Source organism: Lepisosteus platostomus, chromosome 4 (assembly GCF_059453375.1).
Source record: "Lepisosteus platostomus isolate fLepPlt1 chromosome 4, fLepPlt1.hap1, whole genome shotgun sequence".
NCBI lineage: Eukaryota > Metazoa > Chordata > Actinopteri > Semionotiformes > Lepisosteidae > Lepisosteus > Lepisosteus platostomus.
In genome coordinates this window covers 645,192-672,287 of record NC_142614.1, presented here as the reverse complement: position 1 = coordinate 672,287, position 27,096 = coordinate 645,192, and the positions used below count along the sequence as shown (strand labels likewise).

The 27,096-nt window shown below is 46.6% G+C and overlaps 1 long non-coding RNA gene across 2 annotated transcripts; it reads left to right on the top strand.

Annotated features, from left to right (window-relative positions):
• Window positions 1-1,009: 1,009 nt before the first annotated feature.
• On the top strand, window positions 1,010-18,497 carry LOC148672010 (uncharacterized). Of its 2 annotated transcripts, none has more exons than XR_015935629.1 (3): window positions 1,010-1,387; window positions 14,370-14,483; window positions 17,183-18,497. It is a non-coding gene; the product is annotated as an uncharacterized LOC148672010 (long non-coding RNA). The 2 variants fall into 2 exon arrangements; XR_015935628.1 differs by lacking the exon at window positions 17,183-18,497 and adding an exon at window positions 15,465-17,169.
• Window positions 18,498-27,096: the final 8,599 nt, after the last annotated feature.

The window sequence follows — 27,096 nt, the reverse complement described above, 5'->3', positions numbered from 1 at the left end:
ATGAAAGTTTGCAATACAATAGGAATGCAAAGGTGCAGCAGACAGAATCAGTTAAATAAATCCCTCTAAAGAAGAAGGATTTGAGTTCAGATCTGAAAGAGCTCAGGGAAGGAGACTGATATCCTTGGGGATAGAGTTCCAGAGCTTTGTGGTGTAGCAGGAGAAGGCCCTGTCACCCATAGAGTGTAGACAGGCTACACAGACTGCTACACAGATGTACACTAATGCACACTGCTACACACAGGTGCACACCAACACACACGGCTGCACACTAGGTATAGTAACGCTAGTACACACCGGTACACAATGATACACATTAGATATCCCCCACAACTTGTCTCTCAGCCCCTAACACCTCCAGCTGTCATCACAGGCCTTTTTAATGTTTTGTTAAATCTTTTAAAACTGTTACTTTGAAAACACTCTACACTGAATATACAGCAGCTCAGGAACGGCTTCCTCCTCTCATTGACCAGACACCAGCATCCTGCACCTCCCACACCGCCAGACTCCTGGTCCCTCAGGCTCTTCAGACGTGTGGAGCTGCATATCAGGCCTACAGGCCTGGAGACAGAGCCGGGACAGAGCTGGAGACATGGGGACAGAGCTGGGACAGACGTGGGACAGGCCTGGAGACAGAGCTGGGACAGAGCTGGAGACGTGTGGACAAAGCTGGGGACGGATGTGGGGACAGAGCTGGAGACATGGGGACAGAGCTGGGGACGGACCTGGGACAGACGTGGGACAGAGCTGGGGACGGACCTGGTCAGGGGGAGGGAGGGCGGCAGGCCCTGCGCTTTCATTTCCACAGGGTCCCCGAGCCCCCATGGGGGATGAGTCAGAGCGGCACCAGAGTCCAGAACATCACAGCAGCAGCTGCCGAGTCCACCATTGGTCATGGTATAAAAATAAAAATAATTGGAGAAATTGGAAAATAACGCAGCCCATCTGCTCAATTCCGCTGCCTTTGAACTGGAGAGCTGCTGACGTGCTGCCATCGCTGTTTGTTTTCCTCCTGTGGATTTCTGGCGAAGTTGGCGGTGACCTCTCTCGCTTGCACACAAACAAGCTGTATTCCTGAGCAAACCAGGGGCCCAAGAGCCGCGCCTCAGCGGCAGAGCAGCGAGAAGCCCCCGTCCGCCCTGCTGCGCGGCCCCACCTCTTCCTCGCTTCCCACAGTCTTCCTCCTCCGCCCTGCTGGCCCCAGGAGGAATCTCTGCGGCAGGAGCACAGGTCTGCTTCCTCTCGGAGCCTTTAGAGTCCGGCGGGAACGGGCGCGCGAGGGGCGCGGGGGCTGTCTGCTCCGGCTGCAGGGAGCCGCGGCGGCGGCACAGGAGCGCCCGCTTCACCAGCGCCGGCCGGCGGGCGCCGACACCAGGACAGGAGGGTAAGGAGCACCTTCATCTCTTCTTGGCTTTAAAGAGCAGAAGGCAGTTTGTCTCAGGAGTAGAGGCAGGGGCTCGGTGGGACGTGTCTTTGAGCTGAAGGGGTGAGCAGTGCCCTTGGGGGGGAACGCCGGCGCCCGCTGGTGCCCCTCTCCGCTCCGCGCTCCTGCCTGGGAATACTGATCCCAGAGAGCCTGGGTACTGGCCAGAGCTAGTCCAACTTTAACTAATGAGTCATCAGAGCTAATTAACCGCCGGATGAGAAACCAGTCACTTGGCCCATCAGAGCCCGCAGTGCTCGGAGCGAAGGCAGATTTTTACTCAAGTGCACATTAACCCCGGCGCCCATGAGCAGGTGTGAAACCTGGCGAACAGGACTTTAGTTTGCTTATGGCTGGTGGCTCCCAGGCTGACTGTCACTGTGTTCTCAGACCTTTTTTTCCACTGGGGAAAGTGAGGCTGGGATTGAGACTGTGGGAGCAAACAACAGGACCTGCATCCGTTCCCAACAAAGACGAGCTTACAGATTGTCACCCATCTCAGATTGCTTTAAATCCACACACATTTAATTTGCACAGAAGAGGAAACAAGCTGGCATTGTAACTATATCAAACAGGATGCCCAGTAAATAACATGAGCAAGAATATTTACATATCAAACTCTGTAAATATTTGCAAACAGTTACACCTGAGCATTTGTTCTTAGCTCCTCCTTCTGTGTCCTGCTTCTCTGGGATCGGGACGCAGGCCCTATCCTGACGCAGCTCCCTGCTGGAGTGGTGGATCGTGTGGGAGAGTGCCGACGAATGACCGAGAGTCATGCAGAGTGATGCATGTGACCTTTGCTCCCACAAGCTGGACTTTTAACTTTGTTTGTACTGAAATCTGTACATGACAATTGTTGAACCATCCGTACATGATGCAGTACACGCTATGGAAACCACTAGGGATAGTAGTAGAGAAGGCTGGTCCCAGGGGTGGCCTGGGAAGCCAAGTCTGCAGTGAGAAAGGCCTTGCTGTCCCTGTGAAAGAGGCCTCAGTAAACCCTGACGACTCTGTGTCATGGAGCTGGAAGCAGGATACAGAGCTGTTACAGTCCTGAGGCTCTCAGTGCAGACGTGACTCATGTGCAGCAATCCTGGCACACTCCCACTGACACACAGTTCTACAGACACACAAACATGCATACTATTATAATTAGACACACACAAGGCACGCTACTATAGACACACACATACACAAAGGTACACAATCCCAAACAGACACAATCCCACAGACAAACATACATAAAGGTATTCCTTCAGGCACACTACTATAGACACACACACAGATACAAACAGACTCTTATGCACGTCCTCCTACATGCTTCCTTTGGCACACCATTATAAAGACAAAGTAAAATGATACAAACCTGGGAGTTTGATCCTGGGACCTATGATAGTGCATGTTGCCATCATGAGGGAACTGTGGGAAAACAGCAATATTGCTGTATTTTTACCATAATAACACTTCATAGGGGAAGCAAATACTTTCACACCCTGTGAAATCCCTCTGTCCATCAGCAGAAACAGATATAGACACAGCCAATGAGACATGTCACAGGCATGAGAACAAGAAAAATACTGATGGACAAACACAAACTCTGCAATCAAACACTCACGTCGACGCACGTCTCCCTGTCTGGGTCTGCAGCTTGACCCCCTGTGTCCGCCTGCCTCATACTGTAAACTCATTAGCACAGATCTGCTCCAGAGATCTTCCCAGCTTAACATTGCAGAGCAAAGCTGACTCCACACGCTTCCTTACAAAAACCTTCAATATCCGTTCATGACCGAGCCAAAGTGACATTTCCACTGCTGGTGTGAATAACTCAGTATGCATTATGGGTCAGTAATGTACTGTACGGGATGGTGTCTGAAAGGCAGCTAATGTTCTGTGCTGTTCTCCAGACCTGACAGTCACTGCTGACTAGACACCGTGAAGGCTTCTTGGCATGTGAACACTTTCGAAAGGGGAACAAGCTGCCCAGCCGTGTTGCTGGTGCCGACACCCCGTCTTCTTTCAAGAAATGGCTGGAGGAGAACCTGGATCAGTAACTACTAACTGTCAAACAGCCAAGATGAGCTGAATGTCTCTGGGATCTATGGAGAAGAACTGGATGAAATGCTGAGTCCTATGCTCACAAACAAACAGACAGGAGAGATCGAAATGGCCTGATCTCATTTGTCCTCTCTTCATGTCAGCAGTGAGGATGCTACTGGAATAAGATCAGACAGCAGCAACAGGAGCGCTGAGCAGCAGGGATGTGATCTGGGGGTGCTGTCGTCAGACCAGCTAGCCAGATGTGCCTCTGCAGCTGTGAGAGGTCAAGGCCTAGGTCATCATGTAACGAAAGAGATCTGTTCCCGAGGTGTAGGCACAACGTGTGACAAGACCTATAACTCCCCATGGGCTGAGCACACACAATGAACTCGTCTCGCCAATATTAGCAGTAGTGTTGTTATAACCCTCACCCAACACCTTTATACAGAACCCAGCCGGAGGTCTCTCCTCAGTGATGGCGCTGCAGGCTTCAGCGAAGGCTCTTACGAGCTCCTCAGAGAGAAGGCAGGCCGTTATTCATGCAATAACTCGGATGCTGTCAGCTTTGTCAGTGCTGTACCGTGAATTGTATTTTAACTGCACTGTAAACTAACTGAAATCAATGACACAAGGGTACATTTGTACTATATTATCACAGCAAAAAGTGTCCATTCTGGTCTTTTTAAAGTGTTAACAGTTGCTTTAGGCAGAGTGATTTAGCAGCAACCCTGGTATGTGTGACTGGGGCTGGGATTTGAGGAACTGCACGAACTCTCACTTTAGGGATGATTTCATTGTGAGTTTACCACACATTACTCCTCTCTAACAGCAGTAAAGGCTTGTAAAACATGGGAAAAAAAGTTGCAAGTCACTGTTACAAAATATTGGCTGGTGATCCTTGAAGGAAAGTTCAGAGAAAGCTCAAGAGACCCTTTTTTTTTTTAAAGATTAGCCAGATACGTAATTCCTGGACAAGTGCACCGAGAAATTTCTCAGAAGTGACTGAAAAACAGTTCTGTGTTCGCAAGCTGGTGATGGGGCTCATTCCGTCCTTCTGCACACCGCGCTGTCTGCAGCCCACCCGCTGCGCGCGGACAAGCCCGGACAGCCCCGTCCCCGGTTGTCCCGTTTCTATGGCAACGCTCGTTGGGGCGCAAAATCGCTCAACCTGTGATGTTCCTGCCTTCAGGTTTTCCATCCCCTTTTTCCACAACGTCAAGAAAAATGTAAACACGGACGTGAGAAGGAAGACCACCACAGAGCTGAAAGGCGTAGCGGGGCATGTAGGAGCGGGCAGGTTGCCAGTTCTCTTTCCTCCTGATCAACACGGCCAGCGCCGCCGAGGTCACTGCACTGGAGCAGCTGGGCCGAGTCCCCCGGCATGCCCCGCGACAGCGAGTGCGCCTCCGCACGTACACACCTCAGCCGGCTCGTGTGCGCGCAGACAGACCCCCTCCTTCAGCGCCGGTTTCTCTTCACTGAAAAAACATCTGTAGCAGCACTGAGCCAACATAAATCTTACCGAACAGTTCGTGATAGCATTATTAAGTGACGATCACATCTAGGTAATCACAGAACCCCATGCACGTCATTCAATAACCATTTGCCCTAGTATTAGAAACTGCACATTTAACAGTGTTTTAAAAACGCAAGATGCGATTAAAATGCGCAGCTATAAAACAAATAGATAACATTGAAGCCTGGGAAAACAGGCAGATGGCAGATGGTGCCTAATATAGTCAAGTGCAATACAAATTTAAAACAAAGTGAGAAACAGTGACTCAACGCAGTGGATTCCTTCAGAATCAAGTGTTGTGGAAGTGGATTTAAAACTGATCACAGGAGACACTCTTTGCACAAAGAGTGGTGGGAGTGTGGAACAAGAAGCCCAGTTATATTACGAAACACTGCTCATGCGTCAATTGAGGGAAAGCTGGATGAGATCCTAGGATCAATGAACTAACAACTGCCAAAAGGCTGGATGGCCTGAACGGCTCTTCTCATCTTTCGTACTTATAATCTCTTAGGTTCTTACTTATAAGCTATTGTTTACACATCCATGTTTCAGCAAGGAACTTTCAAAATAAACCTCAGAGGTCCGAAAAATATCCTTTGGAACAATATAGCTGAAGAACCTGCCCAGGAGTCCCAGCATTCCCCTGAATTCAGTGACGCCCTCCTCACAGCCTCTAAGTAGCACAATTCCCGCAGGCCAGATGTTTGCCTCTGTGGCAGCGCGGGGGAGTGTATAAACAGAGCAGGCTGGTGGGCACTGCGAGTGCTCCGTCAGCACGTGGCACGGCGGCGCTGTGAATACTGGTCGCGTGAAGAGAGCCAAGGCCTTGCCCTCTTGGACAGCCAGGCTGGGCCACTCTGACGCAGCTCAGCACTGCCCCCTCCTGGAGAGGTTCTCTGGCAGTGACCCATTCGTGTCTACACGATGTTCACAGCGCGTAGCTCACAATGTCAACAACGCACACGTGTGCATTACTGTGGCGTGTACCACAGCGCCACGTAGCGCTAGACTCACGTCTTGTGTTCAAAATTCTCTTGCATGCCTGTCAACTCTACACACGTTGAAAGTCTGCGGTTCTGTGGAAGTCGTGTGGCAGAGTGCTGTGGATCTGCAGACACAGTTCTGGAGGAGAGTTTCGGCTGTTTGTTGCTGTGCAGGCTGGATTGGGATGCAGCTATTTTTAGCTGTGTAAACAGTCAGCACAATGACTCCAGGCTCACACACGCCACCCCTCTCTGCTCCTGACTGGCCAGTCTTCTCTGTTTTGCCATCTGATGTGTCTTTCGCGTGAGGAGGGCTCGTGACTCTCCATGCTGCCAGGACACTGTCCTTAACTCCCTCCCTGCTGATGGGATACTTTGTTTTTCTGACCCTTGCTGGTTTTTTCCCCAAGATTCTGATTAATCTTTGTGCTGCTCTGCTGCAGCTGTTAAGACAGCCCAGTTCTTGTGTGAAGTCAGTGCAGGCCGAACAGGCACCTGTGTGCCTTGTGCCGCGTGGAGGTGAGCAGACAGAACAGCTACACACAGAGCCGCAGGAAATGTTGCATCCCTGTACTGGACACAGAAAGTAATAAAGTGCACTGAACACATTGGGATGGGGACTCCAGCTGTCTTGATTTGTGCAGATGTAGAAGATACTGTCTGAAAACAAAGGAAAATAGGTGTTAAATGTGGACATCAGGTACGAAATAAGACTGATTTAATTTTTCATCATCTGACTTTACACAGCAGGGAGTCTGGAACAAGCTACAAGATACTCTGATTTTGAGAGAGATAAGTGCTTTCTGCTTTTTATGTATGTGGAAAGCTCAGCAATGTCAAATTTCGAGGTGCCTGGAACAGTGTTCTCATTGCGCAAAATTTAACACTATGTGTGTGAGCCAGCAAACCGGTGTAATCTTGGAGTCCATGGCTGCAGTTGCTGGAGTTTGGCCTTCTCTGTTGCCCCCTGCTGGTAAAACAGAACAGCACCCCCCTGCCTCAGACTCTGCCCAGCGGGCTGGAGCTGGTGGCTGGCCACAAGGTTCTGCGTTCATGTGCAAGAGTGTGCCCCGATGGAGCAGGGTGTATCCCTGTGGGGTTCCTTTGCTCTCCAGGGACTGGTTGAACGTTACAAACTGTCAGTGCCCCTCCTTAGGCTAGAGGAAGCCCTGTTCTGTCAGACTTTAGAATTAAAGCAGGGCAGTAACTTTGTCTGCACCAGGACAATGTCGTGGTTATTTCTGCTGCTGTTAATACTAGTGAGAATGCTGCTTTTGAGCCCGTGTGCAATGGAGCTATACTCAATTTTTCATTCCAAGTCCCATACAGGTATAACGGCAAAGCATGTTATTATACTCAGAATTAAGTGTTATTAAAAATTTCTAATAACTTTTGTGTTGCCTGGACAAGGCAGCTTGGGCTTCTCTGGAAATGCAGAGGAATGTGGCTAAGAGGCCCCTCTAATAAGGCAAATAATAGAGCTGTAGCCCAAGATATTCTTTCTGAAACAGAAGAAATCCTGTGTTTTTGCGAACTGTTATTTTTGTCTGAGCAACAAATGAGGACATTTGAAGTCTTTTTGTCAACATCCTGAATATTCAAGGATTCCAAAGTTTCTGGGAGTGAGGACCTTGCTTGAATATCTCCTTTGAAAGGAAGGCATCCCTGGGGCACTGGCACAGAGGGAAGAGCACCTCTTACTGGACACCGCCTACAAAAGCAACCTGTTGTCCTTAGAGGTCTACGTCTGATGCCATTACTGGCCGGGCCCAGCCCTGCTGAGCCCCTGAGACCTGACAAGCTCGGGCGACAGGTGGTACTGTTGCTCCCCTGTTGTGTCTGCTGGCGAAGTCTGCCTGCTGGTGACATTTGGCCACGTGCAGCAGTGGGCTGCAGAGTTGCGTGATTTGACTTCTAGTTGTGTTGGTCCGTCCTGTACTGTTGTCTTGACTCCTCGCCCAACTCCTTGCCCAACGGGTTTGCTGTGACTGCATTCCAATAAAAGGGAAGCCGAGTCAATCTAATAACGCAACATTCTCACACCCCAAAACAATAAGGCATGCAGACTGAACTGGCGAGACCCTGTGTGTCTGGTCTATCCCCCACAGTCATATTTGGAAGGTTCCACTAGAGGGCACTGTAGCCTCACTAACCTGACCGAAATGGTCTCTGTACTGTGGGGAATTCTGCATGGAAAGTGGCTCGATGGAGAGGGGCATTTTTCTCAAAATGATAATGGTTTTAGAATACAAAACTTCTCAAAAGCACAGAGATGGGCCTTGAAAGTGAAGTGCTAGTTTTTCCAAACCCCTAATGCTACTGAAGTGTGAAGAGATAAATTTGATTACAGACCCTAAAAATAAGAGAGCAAACAGCAGGAGGCGATTGCAATCAGAGTATGAGACCCCTCCGCAGAGCTGTGCTTGACAGAATGACAATGATTATTCACAATGAAGGGGGCTGAGAGAAGCATGTTCTCTTTCGGATTGCATTCTGAATTGTTCATGTGAACCAACAGTTTATAGTTTATACTAATACCTCCTTTCTTAAGTGTTATTTCTCCATATTTGACCACCAACATACATAAACAGTGTTACAAACCTACAACTGGCAGGTAATGTAAAGGCTGTATTTAGATTGGTTTCTCTGCTTGTATACGTGTGTGTGTGCATGTGTGAGTGTGTATGTATATGTGTGTGTGGGCAGTGAGTGATGAAGCTCCTTGTCCCCTGACTCCCGCTGCTCACAGGCTCCTGCTGCAGCTGCCCTGACTCAATCACGCAGGCAGTACCTGCACCTCGTCCCTTCTGTCAGACAGCTCTTCCTCGTTTTCGATCTCCATGCTCTGTACAGTCAGTATCAGATGCCTAGTATATAAAATAAGAAACATAACTGTATGAGATCTTCCAGACCAGCCATCCACTTTCTAACTGCTGTGTGCAATTCAGGGAGAGCAGGAGCCAATCCCAGCAAGCAGCGGGCACAAGGCAGGGCACAGCCTGTATGGACAGCTGCCCATCACAGGGCACAACAGACACAGACACAGACTCACACCAGGGCCAATGTCCCCAGAAGCCAATTAACCCACCAGTCTGTCTAACAGTCTGGAAACTGGAGCAGCTGGAGGAAACCTCTGCAAACATGGAGAAAATATACAAACTCCATGCAAATCTGAACATGAACCTAAGGCCCCAGCACAGCAAGGCAGCAATACTAATCACTGCGGCACTCTCTTCCAAACCAGATGTTCAAATGTAAAATCATACATCTTAAAGAGTTTAGCTGGAAAGGAAACCTCAAGGCATAAAGCTACAAGCAGCCAAAACTGAATAATTGAGCTGTAGTATTTGTTCCTGTCAGAAGGTGACATCAGTACTGCAGCTTTAACCTACAGCAGCGCTGGAGTCTTGGAGGGCAGCTCACCCTGCACTGAACGTCATACACAGTGACCCCATATTCAAAGGAACAAGTAAAGGTTTATTCCTTCTCTTTTCAGCTGAAATAAACCTGTACTTGTTCCTTCGCAGCTACACATGCTGACGCAGCTCTTTACCTCGACCCCCAAAACTGCACATAATATTCTCAGGTTTTCTCTTCTTAAATGTGCAACAAAGCCCCCTCACTTACAAAGTTTAAGGGGAAAAAGGAGCACTTAAATAACAAAAGCTTCAGATGACGAAAAGAAAATGGCTTTTGTACTCACTCTCTCACTCCGGTTTCCACTGAGGAAGAAGTTGCCAGTATGCCTCATGCTGAGGAAGTTCTGTATTAAACCATATCAGCATAGAAAAGGCAGAAGAGTTCCTGGTACGAGAAGCACTTCAGTTAAACAAATGTCCAGTCCCTTTTTATTGCCAACTGTACTTACTCAAGGGCCACTAACACAGCTCTTCCCATCGATGCTCCAGACAGGAGTAATGCCTACTGGGGAAAATAAATAGTATAGCACTCCATGAAGAGGCGGATAAAATGGAATCAAGTAATAACTCACTAATAAGCCTCATTTCAGGTGCATGTAAAGTTATATGATATTGATAATTAGAACTAAACTAGAGGATCATCTGTCTGGCTGTTAATAGGACAGCATGGATTTAGAAGGCAGGTCTTAACGTGTCTGGAGTTCTGTGCCCAAGCAACAGAGCAGCAGCAGTGGACACACTGCGGCCAGCCTGGGGTTCAGCGCAAGCAGTCCTGTGTGACTTGACAGGACCTGATGTAACTCTTCAGGCTTTTGCAGTGGAGTTCTGTCACCCAGCCCTTCCTCGCTCTCTGCCTGTTTGCATTTCTCAGGTTGAGTGTTCACAGCGAAACTCTGCAGCTGATGCAACAGCAGCGCACCTTGCACCATGCGCCAGCTGCCTCTCTCTGCACTTCCACTGTGAGGGAAGCGCTGCAGCTGCCACACAGCCCAGGGCTCGCTGCAGCCTGCAAGCTCCCGCACTGCAGCTGCAGGAACCAGGAACCACTTGATTGAGTTCGGGATCCCTGAAAGAGCCACCTGCACCCTGAATGGGCACTGCCCATCTCAACCAACACAAAAGAAATTGGATTCTAGGCTTTATCAATCCAACATTTTTAATAAAATACCTGAAATGAAAGAGGCAGACTTAAAAACGAGCACACATGGGTTTGACATAAAATCATTTTTCACAAAGGCTGGTGGGTGTCTGGAACAAGCTGGCCAGCCATGCTTTTGAAGCTGGTTCCTCAGGGACTTTCAGGAGATTGTGGGAGTGACAAGCCACGAGCCACCGAATGAGCAGGATGAGCTGAATGGCCTCCTGGGTCTCAAACCTGGAGCTTCTCTTCTCCATCTGGAATTGCCTGGGCCTTGATTTTGCCTTCTCCGCAGTGGCCGGCCACACAGTTAATTGAAACTAGCTGGAAAGTAAGTGAACAATCAGTGCAAGATGTTGTTTACAGCTGATGCAATGCTCTGACTGTACACTGTGAAAGCAGTTTTAAAGGAAGTGTTTTTTCACACCAGAAAGCCCTGAAAGTCCCTTCATCATACAGCAGGATTTTGAGGCTTGGGTAAATGTCATCACCTTCCCTCCCCTGTGCCTTCCTGTGTTTCCCTCCGCTGGGATGGAGACTGTGCTGTGTGCTCCGGTCTGCTCGCAGGGAAGTAACTTCCTGTCTCTCCCAGGTCAGGGCCCAGCTGGGCCTCGACTGGTCCCTTTACCCTCCCAACACGCCTGTTAAGTTCAGTGCCCACTAACTGCTTATAAAATGACTCTTTAGTGACTTCAAGCTCATGTCTCTTCTTTCTCTTTCCTGCTATTTGTAACTTGTTTTCTCCACTACTATTCTTCTTCTTTTTGCCCCTGTGATTGTGGATGGTCCATCCTCCATCCCCCTGCCTTCCTGACTGTTGAGGGTGAGTGAGAGCTGCTCTCCACCTGCCCCCTGCTCGGACAGACCCTCCCTCCTGCACTCTGCCCTCCAGTCCTCACGACTGGAGTCACCAGGAGCCTCGGTTCTGCACTGGTTTGCCTTGTAATAAGTAAAAATCCACGGTGCCGCTGTTACGGAAGTGAAAACAAGGCACAGCGCACAGTGAGCTGCGTCACAGCCTGCCGTATCCTTGAGCTCCTGTGATCTGCATGTGCTAACCTGTGTAAGGTGTTTAAAGAAGATAACAGAGATATGTGCAGGTGCTATCTACCTACAGTTGGTTAAATAAGTCATTCGTCATATCATTACTGCCACTGCTAATGTGTCAGATAACCTCCCTTGGCAACAGCCCACTTCCACTGATATCCTCCTTCTTCCTTACTGGCTGAGGAGCCTCCTCCTATTCCAGCCCTACTTCCAGGCCAGCACAGAAGCTGCCTGTTTCCCCTCTGTCCAGACGGAAGGTTCTCCTGCCAAAGTGTAATGTGCGCAATCTCTAATAACCACGATAATCTCTAATAATCTCTAATACTGTATTCAAAATCCTCAAAGTTACTGAAAAAGTCAGCCCAGTGCATATCTTCAGAAACAACGTGTGAAACATAGGTCAGATGGCACAAGTAGAAATGAAGAGGAAGTACATTTAAAATCAAGGAGAGTAGGCACTTTTTTACACAAAAGGTTGCAGGGGTGTGGAACAATCTGACCAGCCATGTTCTTGAACCCGTGAAACCCTGGCTTCTTTTAAGAAACATCTGGATGAGAAGCCAAATGGGCTAGATGGGCCCCTCTTACAGTTTTATTAATGAGAGTGCAGGAGAAGAGAAAATACCACAGGTGCTACAGCATCACAGAGACAATGCAGTTTACTGTGGGCTGCAGATCCCTGGTTCTCTGGGACAAAGTGTAATCAAACACCAGACAGCAAAATGGGAAGAAATGGGAACAATGATTCAAAAATGGGCAAAATTACTGAGATACATCAACTTTGGTTTGGATTTGAAAAAGAAAAAGGAGACACAGCAAACATTATAATCTACATCATGAATGAAAGAGTGGGGCCATTCTAAGTCAAGATGTTTGAAATGCAAACTAATCATGATCTTGAGTGCGGGCTTGCATCTTTAATGGGAAGAAAGTTCTGATCTGCCTCATCTGAAATGGTAATTATTTTGCATAACCTGCAGGACTGAAGTTGCTTGAATCAGATTTGCAAAGCATCACACCTGTGAGCTTGACGGCACAGTGGCCGGTCTTCTGCAGCCCAGTCGTCTCTGCGAGTCTGCAGGGGAAGGGTTAACCGCCTGGCAGGCTGCGGTTCTCAGCCCGGTGCGGCCCGGCGCTACCCGGCGCAGATCAAACACAGCTGGCCTCTAAGTCCCTTGATCCCCCTCCAGGGGAGAGGGGCCGGGCTGCGCTCTTGTTGTCACAGCCCAGACAGACAGGCGGGACTGTGGCTCGGCCCCGCGCCAGTTCTCACAGGAGCTCTGCTGTGTCAGCACACAGCACACAGCCGCAGGGCAGCTTACCCCCTGGGCCCTGGAATGCCAGCCCAGTACGGCCCACCTCCCGCATCATCCCACCGGATTCCATAGCTGGTGAATACCGGTTCCGTGTGTGAGACCTCAAGAAACAGCAAAGCATTAATGGTATTAGCCTGGGACACTGCTGTACCCATGGTGCCTAATCCATCACTAACCTCTGTCCTAGCAATCCACTACTGCAAAAGCATGCTCCTTCTTCCAGTGTGGACAGGTGAATCCCTGTAGGACAGTGACTATCATTGACTATAACTGTGATAATCAAAACAGTATAAGGATCAGGCTGATGACAAGAAACACTATTCTGAAACACAAAGCTGGCTCACATTCAAATCAGACAACATGGCTGTGACACAGCATAAAGCATAAAGCAGAGCTGGCACAAACAGCAGCTGTCTGGTACATCTTGACCCAGTGTTTTCTGATCGCTACATCTTAGGAAATACTGTACAGCTCTTTTAAATTCTAAATTATTTCCAGTAAAATGGAGCTTGCAAAAGTTTTTTAAGCAACATCTGTAGTAAATTAATGTTAACGTGTGTGTTACATACAAAGCTTGGCAACTACATTACGAAACATTCTAATAAACCTGCACAATCCTGTTTAAGCTCAGGCGATCAAAGGGGTAGTAGGGGCTGCTATTGTGAAGGGCTTTGCGTGCTGTGAATAGTCCAAAGCTTGATAAAAATACTAGTGCAGATTTCCTGCTTACCAGCACCTGCACTGCTGTTTTATTGAGTTTCCATTATCAAGCATCGGAGATGTGCATTAGAGACACTGCTCAGCTGATGAATTCCTAAGCTCTTTACCTCTGCCTGTTTCAGTGAAATGTCTATTTAATCAGAAGAGCTTATAAGCCAGAAATAAGATGACGCCATGAAGTCCATCACACGTATTTTGTTCTGTGTCTCTGTTGTCTCATAGCTGGTACTGGGGTTACTGGGAACAGACCCCCTCAGTATGTCCTAACTTGCATGTCAGTGGGAAGTGCTCTGAAACTGGAGCACCTGGAGGATTCCCACACAAGCAGGAGATCACACAGGCAGGTCCCTGTGCTGGAGCAGTGAGGCAGCAGCATTGAAACCAGGACACATTTCACCCTTGACCAGACCTGGCTTCTCTCCCAGGCTCCTGAGGTGATGGGATTTAAAGTCTTGTGGTTTCTAATCGCTTATCCCTTAAACATACTGAGGGCCTTGCAGATCAGCCTCAATGTGCGATTAGAACTCATCACTGCTCGTTAAAAACCAATGGCCCACAGCTCAGCTCTCCGCTGCTGTCCCAGCAATGTCCTCCCTTTCACTCACTGTCCTGGTGATACTGGGTGTTGAGTTTTATGTATTTTGCTTGGCTAGAAGTCTCAGGTTCCAGAGCAAAACACAGAGTGTACTTTGTTCAGTTCAGATTTGGTTGTGGTTAATAAACTAAAGGAAGAATAACAACTATAAATAAAACCTCCCCCACAGACACCACTCTGATCCCTGACCTGCTGGATCAAACTCATAAACCATGTAAGTGAGGACAGAAAGGGAGGAGGTGACGAAGAAAAGAAGAGACTGAGAAAGAAGATGATGACAAAGGTGAGCAGTTGTCATAGTAATGGAGTTTGTGGTCATGGCAACATGGCTGGAAAGACAGCCCCCGGGGAGGCGGTTGCCCTGGCAACAGAAGGGTTTGGGTTGGTACAGGCTGGATACTCATCTTGGATGCTAGCGCTGGTAGCTCAGTAGGGATAGTCAACATGGTTTGAGAAATGGTTGGTCTTGCTTAACTAACTTGTTAAAGATCTTCAACAAGCACCACAAGTAATTATGTAATGGATACACATTGCACATGACATGGTATATTTAGAATTGCAGATGGCTTTTGATAATGGTCCTCATAAAAATCATCTTTTCAAATTGCAGACAGACAGCATTCAATTTAACGCATGTATTAGGATTTGGGAACTGATTAATGGATAGAAAACAGAGTATAGATAAGGGATTAATGATCTTAAATTGCCCCCATTGGGTGTGAATAAAGTGTTTTGAATTGAACTGAAGAAAATTAGTGGGGTGAAATAGGTGTCTGTATTAGGACCACTGCTGTTACTCATTCAGTGTTAATGGTCCAGGTTCTGGTACAGTTAGTAAATGAGTGTAGTTTTCAGACAATTAAAAAAGAGCAGCAGCAGGAAACATAGTGTAAATTCAAAAAGAAGGAGATTCAACTGAAGGCTGAGCAGATGCTGTTTAGTCCTTGTGACACGCTAGTAGCAAAAGTGAAGGGTAGATATGAGCTGGGAAACACTGAGCGTGAAGAAGCAGCTGATGACAGACTAGGGTGTCTGTGTTGACACATCACTGTCAGCTCCTTGACTCTGTTGGGAAGCAGTAGAAACAAAACCTGGAAGTTGGGATACATAGTAAGGAACATCAAATCTAAATAAAGGGGTGTTATGTTAGATCTCATTTAGAACAATAAGCGCATTTGAGGTCACCATGTTATAGAAAAAAAGGCTTTAAAAGAAGGTTCTAGAGTGACAGGCTGGAGAAACTGAATCTTTTTAGTCTTTTCAGACGGAAAAGACTACAAGAGAACCTGATTCAAGTAAACAAAGTCAGAACCAGCAATGAAGTGGAAGTGGATTTGAACCCGCAAGCAGGGGTCACTTCTTGATAACAGGGGTTGTGGGACCCTGGCCTCCTTCAAGAACCATCTGGACGAGACCTTTGGATCCATTAGCTTCTAGCAGATAAATGAACTGGAGTTTGTAGTCTTTCTTATGTTCATAAGAAAGACTTAAATGCAATAATAAAATGCAGAATTATTTAAATATTTAATGTTGGTTTTCTTTAAGAACCACAGAATCCTCCTTCATCACATTGTTTACCGCTCTGTCTGAACAGCATTTCTGTTCCGGAATGACAATGACTGCAGGCACACTTCCAAGACATGAAGAAGACATTTCTGAAAGTTTCAGCTCAGACCATTTTACAAAAATTACCAAATAGTTTTCTAGTGCAAGGCTCCATGTCACTTGCCCAGGGCAGCTCACTCGTTGCAAACAGGACTGGTCACTGCTTGTCATCTCTGAAACCGGCCCCACACTGTCTGGTCCCACCAGAGCTCTTCAGCTGGAGGCCAGGGGCTTCATTCCAGATGGAGAGAAGCTGTCTGATTATCTCTGACTGTGTGGTATAAATATCATCCTGCTGCACAAGGTCTTGTATGATGCAGTAGGTTACTGCTGTGTTTGTGTACGGTGTCACACAGATGATGCCTCTATAAAGAATTTCTATTTCAAATGGGCCTATAAACACCTGTGTCCCCCCGTTCTCCAGCCATCAAGCTGCCATTTGATTAATATGTTACTGTGACGCATCTCCTAGTTCCCCGAGGCCCCTTGCTTGTGGGTTGTTGTCACTGCAGCGCCCCTGTGCATCAATCACACAGCTGCCTCCTGCTCGCACAAACACAGCCGAGGAGCGTGACTGACTGGGCAGCCCTCAGCCCAGCCGACCCCCAAGTGTGAGCACTACCCCCCTCTTCTGTTCTACAGAAATATATCACAGTCGGAAGCAAAGAGGCGGCCCAATAAGAAGACAGACAGATTGCAGACTGATCAGACAGACACATCAGTCCTCCGTCATCTTTGCCGTGTTCCTGTTCCTGCATATCCTACTTTTATAAATCTTGACATCCTTTATTTCAGATGTTTCACAGGGGTAGGGCTTAAGAAGAAAACAAGTCAGGAAATCAATTATACAGATGTGTGACAAGAACAACTATAGTAAAGACAGAAGGAGCATAACAACCCACCAGTTTCTGCAGGGCAAGAATATAAGCTTAGAAACCTGAGGAGGTCATTTGGACCATCAAGTGTTTCCTTACTGTTAGCTAATTGATCTAAGGTCTTCTCTTTATGGTTCTTGAAAGATCAGATGAAAATAAGTCCAACAATATGGCTGAGAAGCTTGTTCCAGACACCAACCTCTCTTTGTTCTCACTGCTGATCCTAAAGTAGTCTGTTCGATTAATTTAGTCATTTTCTTTCAAGATTGTGAACAATTTTATTCATTGATATCCAAGGATTTATTCTGCATCTGACATGTCTTTTCAGGAATTGTATTCCTTTACAGGAATAAATGAAGTGATGCTGCTGTGCTCAATGGCAGCAATTTTCCTGTTGTATCTGATACTATATCTGTAATTAATATCTGTAATGAGGCCTGAAAAGCCTGCTGAACAATGTACCCCAAATTTAAGATGCATGCTTATTTGTTTTTTGCTACAGCAATTTGTTGGTCCCTTTTATCACTCTCTTCGCTGTGTAGCAGAGGATAACAATGGCTCTGTGGGAAGACTCCAGTCCCTGTCATCGGCTGATTCTCCCAGACCTGTGACACCCTTCTTCTATTTATGATGTTTTTTTCTTGCTACTGTACACGCGTGAGCACTTGGTATCGACTGTACCTGCGCTGTCAATTTGACTGGCGTCTAAATGTAGCTGTAAAGCAGAGCTCAGCCCACAGGTTCCTCTGTCTGTCGCGACGCTGTCAGCTGCAGGGCTGCTGCTCGCTTCTCAGCTCCAGGAGGCCAAGATCGCAGCAGATCCTGCGCCGGGATGTGAACTGAACTGCCATTCTCTCCCAGCTCATCCACAGCAAGAGGCTGACAGACTTTAAAAATGTTTAGTTTTAGAAGCATTATCTGCTCCAACACTGGACTTAGGCCTAGTTCTTTCACAGACGACCAGGCTTTGACAGGCTCAGATACTGTACAGCTACTGTACATCTTCAGATCTTCAGATCATTCTGCAAAGATGACTAATGCCTAACCTCCTAAAAACAAGTCACATGTATTCTCTGCATCTGCATCTGAGTCAGTCCTAGTCTCTCCTACTTCACACTGGGTTCTCTCATGTGGGGGTCATGAGGGATGCCAGCAGAGTCAGAGCCGTCAGTGGTAACTGATGGTCCAGCCAGCTTCACACAGACTAGAGGACAGCGGTGCTGCATGTGACCGGCATGAGGCTGTAAAAGGGCAGCAGAAGACATTGGTGTCCAGAGCTGGCATTGCTCATCCTGAAATATATCCACTGGAGGACCAGGTGCCCGAGTAACAGATGGGAGAGAGATTAGGGAGAAGCACAGCCCGCTGGCAGCACGATCACTCTGATTTCAGCATGGCACATGCGGCTCAGAAGGCAAAGCTTCACTGCTCGGGAGGGATTTCCCAGCATTCCTCCTCTTTCCTCTGTCAACAAGTTTTGAACTTTGGAATATTACTTGAAACAGGATGGAATTAGTTATGCTTTGCAAAACTGAGCTGCAGCACATTGGTACATCGTCCTCATATGGCATGACATTTCTCAGGAAGTCTCAGGCATTTTTCAACAGCAGATCAACAACAGAGTGTGTCCTCTTTCAGTTACAGCACCAAAACTACAGTGCGTGTCCCCTCTCAGTAACAGTAACACAACAGCAGTGTGTGTCCTCTATCAGTAACAGTAGCACAACAGCAGTGTGTGTCCTCTTGCAGTTAGAGATACATAACAACAGTGTGTGTCCTCTCTCAGTAACAGTAACACAACAACAGTGTGTGTCCTCTCTCAGTTACAGCACTAAAACTACAGTGTGTGTCCCCTCTCAGTTATAGTAACACAAGAACTGTGTGTGTCCTCTCGCAGTTAGAGATACATAACAATATTGTGTGTCTTCTTGCAGTTAGAGATACACAACATCAGTGAGTGCCTTCTCTCAACTACAGCACCAAAACTACAATGTGTCCCCTCTCTCAGTTACAGATACACAACAACAGTGTGTCCTCTCTCAGTTGCAACACTACAACTTTGATACTTTGTATCTTCACAACTCAGATTACACAACCACTGTTCTTACAGAGTCACAGCAAGCTGAAGTACTGCTGCTGTACATCTTCCTTAGACAGAAATGACCTTAATTCTCATTATGACCCTGTAGGGTAATTCCACACTTTTACTGTGGCTTGGATTTCCTTTAGACTTTGTGAAAATGAAAGTCATTTTTTTGGCTTTAGCTAAGTGGAGTTTGTACAAGATCTTGCAGCTTGTAGAACCTGAAATACTTGAAACTGCTTCTTCTTTCAATACTTATTAGCATGCCTGAATATAACCATTCATATGCAGTGATTCACAAGGAAGGTATTACCCAGATTAATTCATATAAGTGTTCAGGAATATACATAGACAGCAGGCTGGGTGACTCAGGCAGAGAGTGTTTGCTCCAGAGTTAAGATCAAAAATCATCATCTTGTCCTGACAGCAGTGAAGGTTATGGAGTGTAGCAGCACTCCTCCTTGCATACAGTTTTCCAGTTTATATAGCACTTTCCTGCCGCTTCTGACGTAGCTCATTATTATGGTGAAGGGGGGAGGTCATGGTGTTCCGGACAGTTCACAGACTTTTGCCAAATGGTCAGTGTTTTAGATTACCCTCCCTGTGGGTTTCCTAGCTGGCATCTGGAATCCTTATCAGTCATCCCCCTTTCCTGCCATAACTCTAGCTTGTTACTTAGAAGTCCAGTCCTCATGCAGAAAGGAATCAGTTAACCCCCTTCTTCGCATCTTGTATCTTTCTTCACCCTTATCTATTAAAGCAGTTAACACAGATAGATGGCAGGGAAAATGTAAAGATGTCAGTATAAACCAATAATTCTGTAATAAAGTGCATATGTGTAACATGTCATGACTATGATGTAACAAGTTCTGCATGTGTAATAGATGTGGTGTGTGATATTTTGTGATGTATTTAGATAAACAGAAGCACAACATGTCCATACAAATTTAATGTGCATGGGCAGACATATTAAATTAAAACAATATAAAGTTTAAGTTCAAGTTCAAGACACATTGCAGTCTGTAGCAAGTAAAACATGGAATAGAACAGACTTGATTGACAATAAGTCTTTGATCAGTTTTCTTCTTAGCGGCTCCTACACTTTATTGTGATGGGATACTTAACGTTGTGTGTAAATTAGCTGTTTTTTTGCCTTTGCAGTTGTGCTTGTACAATTGTACAGCTCAACTGCACTGTACTAGATGTGGAGATTCAGAACCACTCATCTACAACCAGAAAGAGCTATAGTCCATCACTCTGGTGCCCTTGAACCCACACTCAGTCAAGACGGGACAGAGTGGGCTGTCTGAAGTTGGCTGTGTGCTCTGTCTCTGCCCCCTCGCTCACGCTCAGGCAGGTTCCTCAAAGAGACGCGGATCACATGTAGATGCGTGTCCTTTCAGTGGACACACTGCAATTCCAGTGCACAGCCATGTGATTGATTCCTCTCCCTTGCCCTTTGACATACAAGTCCTTGACTCGCTGACAGCCACTGTCTGACTGGAATAAGTGATCTTTGAAAACCCCAGCTTCTCCCTGCGGGCTGTCAAGTCCCCTGTGATTCTGAGCTGTTGCAGCTGAGGCTGAGGTGGACAGATTCACTGGAGAGTTTGCAGGGGTCTGTAGTTTCACATTCATTCCAGTAAAATAAGATACAATTCAGTCCTTCCTCTGTTGACCTATCTGTTGTTAAGCTTGCTTACTTCAGACCCCATAATTTCTCTCCTCACCAGCCAAGAACAAACTTAAATAAGAAAATATCTGAGCATTATGTCATTATGCAATTAGAAATGTGAGGTGAAGGGTATAGCCAGGAAATAAGTAACATAAGATCTGAAAATAGTCTGTATAATTCTTGTGTTAAACACATAAACACAGTGCCACAGTACTGTGACACAGACAGAGGCCAGTGATTGGCTATCAGGTAACACACCCCGTGCTACGCCCACACTGAAACTCTGTCTGGCTCTGGGGGCTCTAACGGTGTGATGACATCACACTCCTACCATTGTGGCAGAAGTCTTCCTCCCAGGTTATTTGAGTGAGGAGTAATACACACGAACATCTGTCAGTATAGGCCCTTGATTGTTTGATTATTATTTTTCATAATAAAACTTATCTTAGAAAAGAGTGGCATGTATAATTAAATTCCTGTGGGCTTCACTGAGATGATACACAGAAGAGTAGTGAACAGTTTTTTCACTATGACTGCAGAAAGCAGCAGATGTGTGACTCTCACTGCTCTCCTGTGACAATCTCGCTGGAAAAAGGCCACTTGTCTGGCACCCCCCAGCCTAAGCAAAAGGACATAACGCAGAAAAGAAATCAATCCCAGAAATGACATCACAGATTACATCGATCCTCTTGTGTGCAAATACATCACTGCATACGTCCTGAAAATCTGCTTGCGCACAACACATGCGGCACGTCGATCTGGATTCATGGAGTGATTTGCAGCAGACTGAATTATTCATGGGAAATGAATGCCTGCACCATGAGGGCACTGTCTCTGACTGTCACAGATGCAGTCTCTCTGGGGATACCTGACCAAGGGCTCTCTCTCCTACAGCCCCTCAGCACAGCTGCCAGCACTTCTCACACACAGTTGCCCGTCAGGCACTGCCCTCACCCCTCCTCGTGCCACAGACTCGGGGCACGCTCAGCTCCCCAGTAAGAGTCAGCTGCTGCCCTTCTGCTTTAGTCCGCACTGAGCTCCACTGGGAGTTTAAGTGCCTTTTCTGGATATAGGATAGCAAGCAAAATACAGCAGATGAGACCATACATCGGATCTATACTAAGCTTTGCTCATGAACGCCACGTGAATTACAATTGCTAAATATAGTAATTTCTCTATATATCGTGAAAAAGGTTCAGAATCACAGCAGCCCATCTCATTGATAGGTTTGGTATATATATATATTAAATATATATGGTTTATCAAACCTGATTTTCATGAGCATCAATGTTATATTAACTCAAATGTTAATATGAATGTACTTTATCACTGATTTCAAGGATCTTTGGGTTTGTTCATGACTGTCAAAAAACAAAATCTGTCCAGTGTTGCTGTAGCTTCGACTTTACAGTAAGTACTGAACATATTGCACATAGAGACATATTGTATACAAGACAGCATCCAGAGTCTCCACTTTTCAAATCTTAGCCATTTCGATGACAAACCTCAGGTTAGTTTGCCTCAAGCTGCGCCCCACTCCACAGCAGCTCCAGCCTCAAGGTGCGCCCCACTCCACATCAGCCCCAGCCTCAAGCTGCGCCCCACTCCACAGTGCCACTACCATCTCCTTCCCAGTGACTAGACTGCCAGTGACACATTTGCGCCGTATGTGTGAAGCACAGCTAATTGGGAACCACCTTTAACTTCAATCACGCAGCAGATAATGTCACTCCACCTGTTCCACACATTTTTTAGAAAGCTCAGCCCATTCTGAACCTGCACCCCTTATTCAGTAAAAAAAGTCATGGTGAACAAGCACTGTCACACCGTGTAGCTGAGTATGACTCAGCACATGCTTTTAACTTCTTCATGGACAACAAATTTGCAAAGTCATGCCGCAGAGAACAAGACTTAAAACAGAGAACAAGAGGTCCTGGCTGGGAGGACAGATCAGAATGTTGCAGGCCGGGATTCTTCAAGGTCACACTCCTGCCTCTAGCTGACTGATTCTGCCACAGAACCTGCCTTATCTGCGAAGAAATGAAGATTAAAGGATTGGCTGTACTTCTTTTAAAAGGCACATGCAAGCCTTGCCGGCCAGATTAGCAGCTAAATGCTGAGAATGAACCTCAGATTGCCAGAGGTCACAAATGAGGAAATACGTCTGACAGAGATATTCATTTTCAATGACATTTCAGGTATATATTGCCTAAATCTACATATAAACTGATATTTAATTAATTCTTTAATTCAACTGAAATAGTTTTCATTCACTTTTCATATGGACTTCAATATATGTATCCAGACATTTTTAAACACTGCAAAATGTAGTCAAATTTTGCTTTCAGACTAGGTTTCTCCAGGATTCATTTCCATGTGGGGTGTGCCATGTGTTCATGACTCAGCTAATTTCCATGAACAATGACTCTTGTCTCTGGCAAGCAAGGGGAAGAAGAAATGTTTAAACCTTTGAAGCCTTTCTGAGCTTTGTCCATGTGATCAAGACTGGTAATCAGTTTGGAAACAGAGCTGCAGGGAGAGTAATACAAAGGTGGACAGAATGTCAGGCTATGAAGTTAACAGAACAAAGGGAAACAATGCTAGAATTGTGCAAGACACTAGTAAGACATGATCTGGAACACTAACAGTCTAAAAGATTCAGCTCAGGACTGTGAGGGGACCTGATACAAGTGTTCACAACCCACACACATTGACAAAGTCAGCCCAGAGTGAACTGTGAAACGCAGAACAGAGGGCACAAAATGACATTTTGTGGAAGTGTACTAAAAACCAAGAAGAGGAGGCAATTCTATCCATTCTATCACAAGCTATCCAGCCATGTTGTTAAAGTCTATACCCTGACTTCCTTCATGACACATCTGGATGAGGTCATCAGGTCAATAAGCTACTAACTGGGACATGGAGCAGATAGGCTGAATGGATCCTTCTCATCTGTCTTCTGTTCTTGTGTTGGCTCAGCGTCCCTGTATCGGAAGGCAGTGTGATGTGTGTTTTCTGCACTATTATGAGAACAAGCCAGCCCTGCAAGGCAGGTGGGCCAGCCCAGAGGAGAGATGCCCCCCACATACTCCGTGGGTATTCCTCTGTGGCCAGTGTGAAGAATCAGGAATCCTCTCCCCTTTACAGCTTGTCAGTTATTTGCTAATTCTACTGAATAAAGTTTCCTATTAGTCTAATCAAGCAAATAGCTTGAGATAAAAGGATCGATTAGTCTCGACAATTTAAGATGGGGAACACAAGGACCATGGAGCCAGACTCCCACCCAACTGGTTTTCTTTGGGGGGCAATTAGGCAGAAGGAACTGCCTCTGACAGTTTCTGTGCTGTACTCTGGACTGTAATCATGTGGTGTAATCAGGTGCCAATCAGGAGGCTGAAACAGCAGGTCCGGTTACACAGTTGGCACTATCCTCTTATCTCCTCTCTGTGCCTTTCTGGCCCGTCTCTCAAGTCCTCTGCCTTTCCCACGACACTCCACTCGGGCAGCATTGTGTCTGATCAGGTTTCCTCTTGTCTGTACAGGGCTCTGGCTCCGTGCTGCAATCAGCAATGTTCCTATCACCTTACCTAGCCAGCTTCACATAATGAGGGCACACACAATAGCAGAACTCAGGTCATTTCTGCATCCTTGTCAAGCCAGGCCTTGCCTGTTAGCTTACTTTCAGACTTTAAAACATCAAATAGCACCCCTGTGGAAACAGAAATTATGCTTTTGCCATATATTGTGCTTTAGGGTGCCATTTTTGGGGGTCTGGAAAATGCAATCCTCTAGACAACTACAGTCAAGCATTCCACTACCAAGAGACTCCTGCAAGTAAACTCTGTTGTCATGAAGTGAAACGCTGTGTCGAATCCCTGTTTCCAAATGGCTTTGGTCACGGAAGGCAATGCTGAGCAGATCAGAGCTCACTCCTGCTGGTGTCTCTCAGCATCAGTGCACCTGACTGTAGCTCGGCCCCAAAGCCACCTGGAACACAAGGCTGTGTAGGAGCGAATGGGATATATGTACAACAGAGGTCTATGCAAGTTTAGGCCTAGAAGGCCAATCATGTCTTTCTCTGCCCTGACAGGGCTCTTCTGACATGTTGATCGAGCCACTGAAGCCAGAAGCAGGACACTGTGTCCCAGAACCTGACATCATGAGGGAGCACAGACCAGACCGACGCCTGCAGACCCACACCTCAGGAGCTGAACGTGTTCAAGATGTGAGCAACAGCGAGACAAATTACAGGCATAGTGCCTGAGCAGCTGTAGTCACTCAGGGCAATGTGTAGCCCTGTGATTTACTGGACCCTGCTGCCTCTCTCTTCACAACCCAGCAGCGGAGATCAGAGTCCAGGAGAGGCTAAAGCCTTAGGCATCACGAGGATTAGGGAGCCCAGCAAAGGAAACAGTGAACAATTCTACCTGGACAGGGAGTTCCTGAAGATTCAGTGAGGAAAACAGCTATGGCACATATACTGTGCGTACATAAAAACCAGACAAACCTGTTTCAAAAACATATAACTTCTACTGATAAATACAAAAAAGGATTCAACTGCTACTCCAGGTCTGTCTTGAAGGGCCAGGAGGGATCTAACAGGGACTGTGATGCAGAAGGCAGACAGGAGATAAAGTTTCACCTGACTGACACTCTCATTGCACACCCTGATCAGACACTCTCATTGCACACTCTGATCACTCTCATTGCACACTCTGATCAGACACTCTCATTGCTCACTCTGATCACTCTCATTGCACACCCTGATCAGACACTCTCATTGCTCACCCTGATCAGACACTCTCATTGCTCACTCTGATCAGACACTCTCATTGCACACTCTGATCAGACACTCTCATTGCACACTCTGATCACTCTCATTGCACACTGATCAGACACTCTCATTGCTCACTCTGATCAGACACTCTCATTGCACACCCTGATCAGACACTGTGCTTTTGGAGTGGAGACAACAAATACATTTGTTTGTCTGTATCATTCACACATGTGACTGCAATGGTGCAGTCAGCTTCCCAAGCAGACAGTCCGGATCTCAGCTTGGTTCTGAACATTCACAAGCACTTGAGGGCCTAAACTCCCACCCGGCTCACAGACCACGAGTTACTGCTAAATGGTTAACAGCTGGAGCAGACCTGCAGGTTCCCAGTGGACAAAGGGACAAAGAGGAAAGGCCCTGAAATCAGTTTACAGTCTTGGGAAAGAGAGAACTCCAGGGCCCACAGAGCCCATGATGGCCCAGTCACAGACAGGAGCTCTGTGTGCTGCAAACAAACACCAAGCAGAGCTGGCAACCCGATAACACAGCCGAGCACAAGGTCCCCTCCCACCCACACCCTGGAATGTCAGCTTAGCTGCTGTGGCTTTTGTTTGCCTTCTCACAAGACCCTGGCTTCTCACAGGCCTGCTGTTTCCTAAAGACAAGAACCCCTGTGTCACTATAGCAGAAAATGGGATATTATCTTCATATTATCATGTGATCGCTTGCAAAAACTCCATATGGCTAGAAGCCTTTTGCATGTGAAAAAACGGATTGTAATGCTGTATTTTCATAAACCCTGAAACAGTGAAGGAAATTCAAATCATGACTGAAACTGTTAAAAGTCCTGGAACTGTAGGGTCAAGCAGAATTCCTAGCCTAAAGGTACTGTATGCTTTGATCTGTACTTCATGCAATCTTAGAGGTCAGGCAGAGGCAATCTGAGCTGAGCCCCTTCCCACACAGCTGAGCCATCACTTGTATGTGAAAAAAATTTAAACAGCATTTCATATGAATTCAGTGCAATCTAATGTAATTCTCAATATACACGGTAACTGGAGGCTTTTAACAATAATATTTTTTTCTGCTCAGTCCTTGTGATTAAGATTAAAAATCAGGATGCAGTCTCACCAGTTTGAGAAAACTAAGCTTACATTCCAATAACAATAAGCACATTAAACCATAGACCCATTTCTACAGAAAGAGGCCCTGAAAACATTCTGAGGCACCAAGAGGCTTGGCTTACAGCATCAAGCTGCTTTACAGCATCAAGTGCTTAATTACTGTATGTACAGCGAATCATATGACTGTCCTGAAATATTCTAAAGCCTACTTAATAAGATCCCGTTGGTCAACAATTTTTCTTCTCCGTATCTGATCTTAAAAGAAGGTCATTCTGTAACATTTATTTCTGTCTTCCTGTTCCTTTGAATTATTCATACAGGTATGCGACCAAGAATGAATCCGCGCCCAGCGGCCCGGGGCAGAGAGATCGGGAGTGAGGATGTCAACATCGCTCAGACCCACGACCTCCGTCACCCGGACTCTTCGGGACACGCTGAGAAACTGGCGTAGGAGGTCAGCCTATTTTGGGATTGTTTATTGCTTTGTTGACGTAACAGTACTGAGCACCTTTTAAACGCAGAAGCACAATATAATGTAGATTGTTATTATTCATAATGCACACCTCTGTGCAGGGCACCTCTGAGGTTAGTAATTCGGTCCACACGAATAACAGGCACAATAATTTCATGGAGTGCCATCTGTAACAAATTGGGAATAATAGCAATCTCCTTCCCCAGTTCATCTTAAATTCCTATTTTTACACCCTCTTCAGGGCAGAACTTGCCGGTGGGTGAGGGCGGGGCTACGTCATTTCCC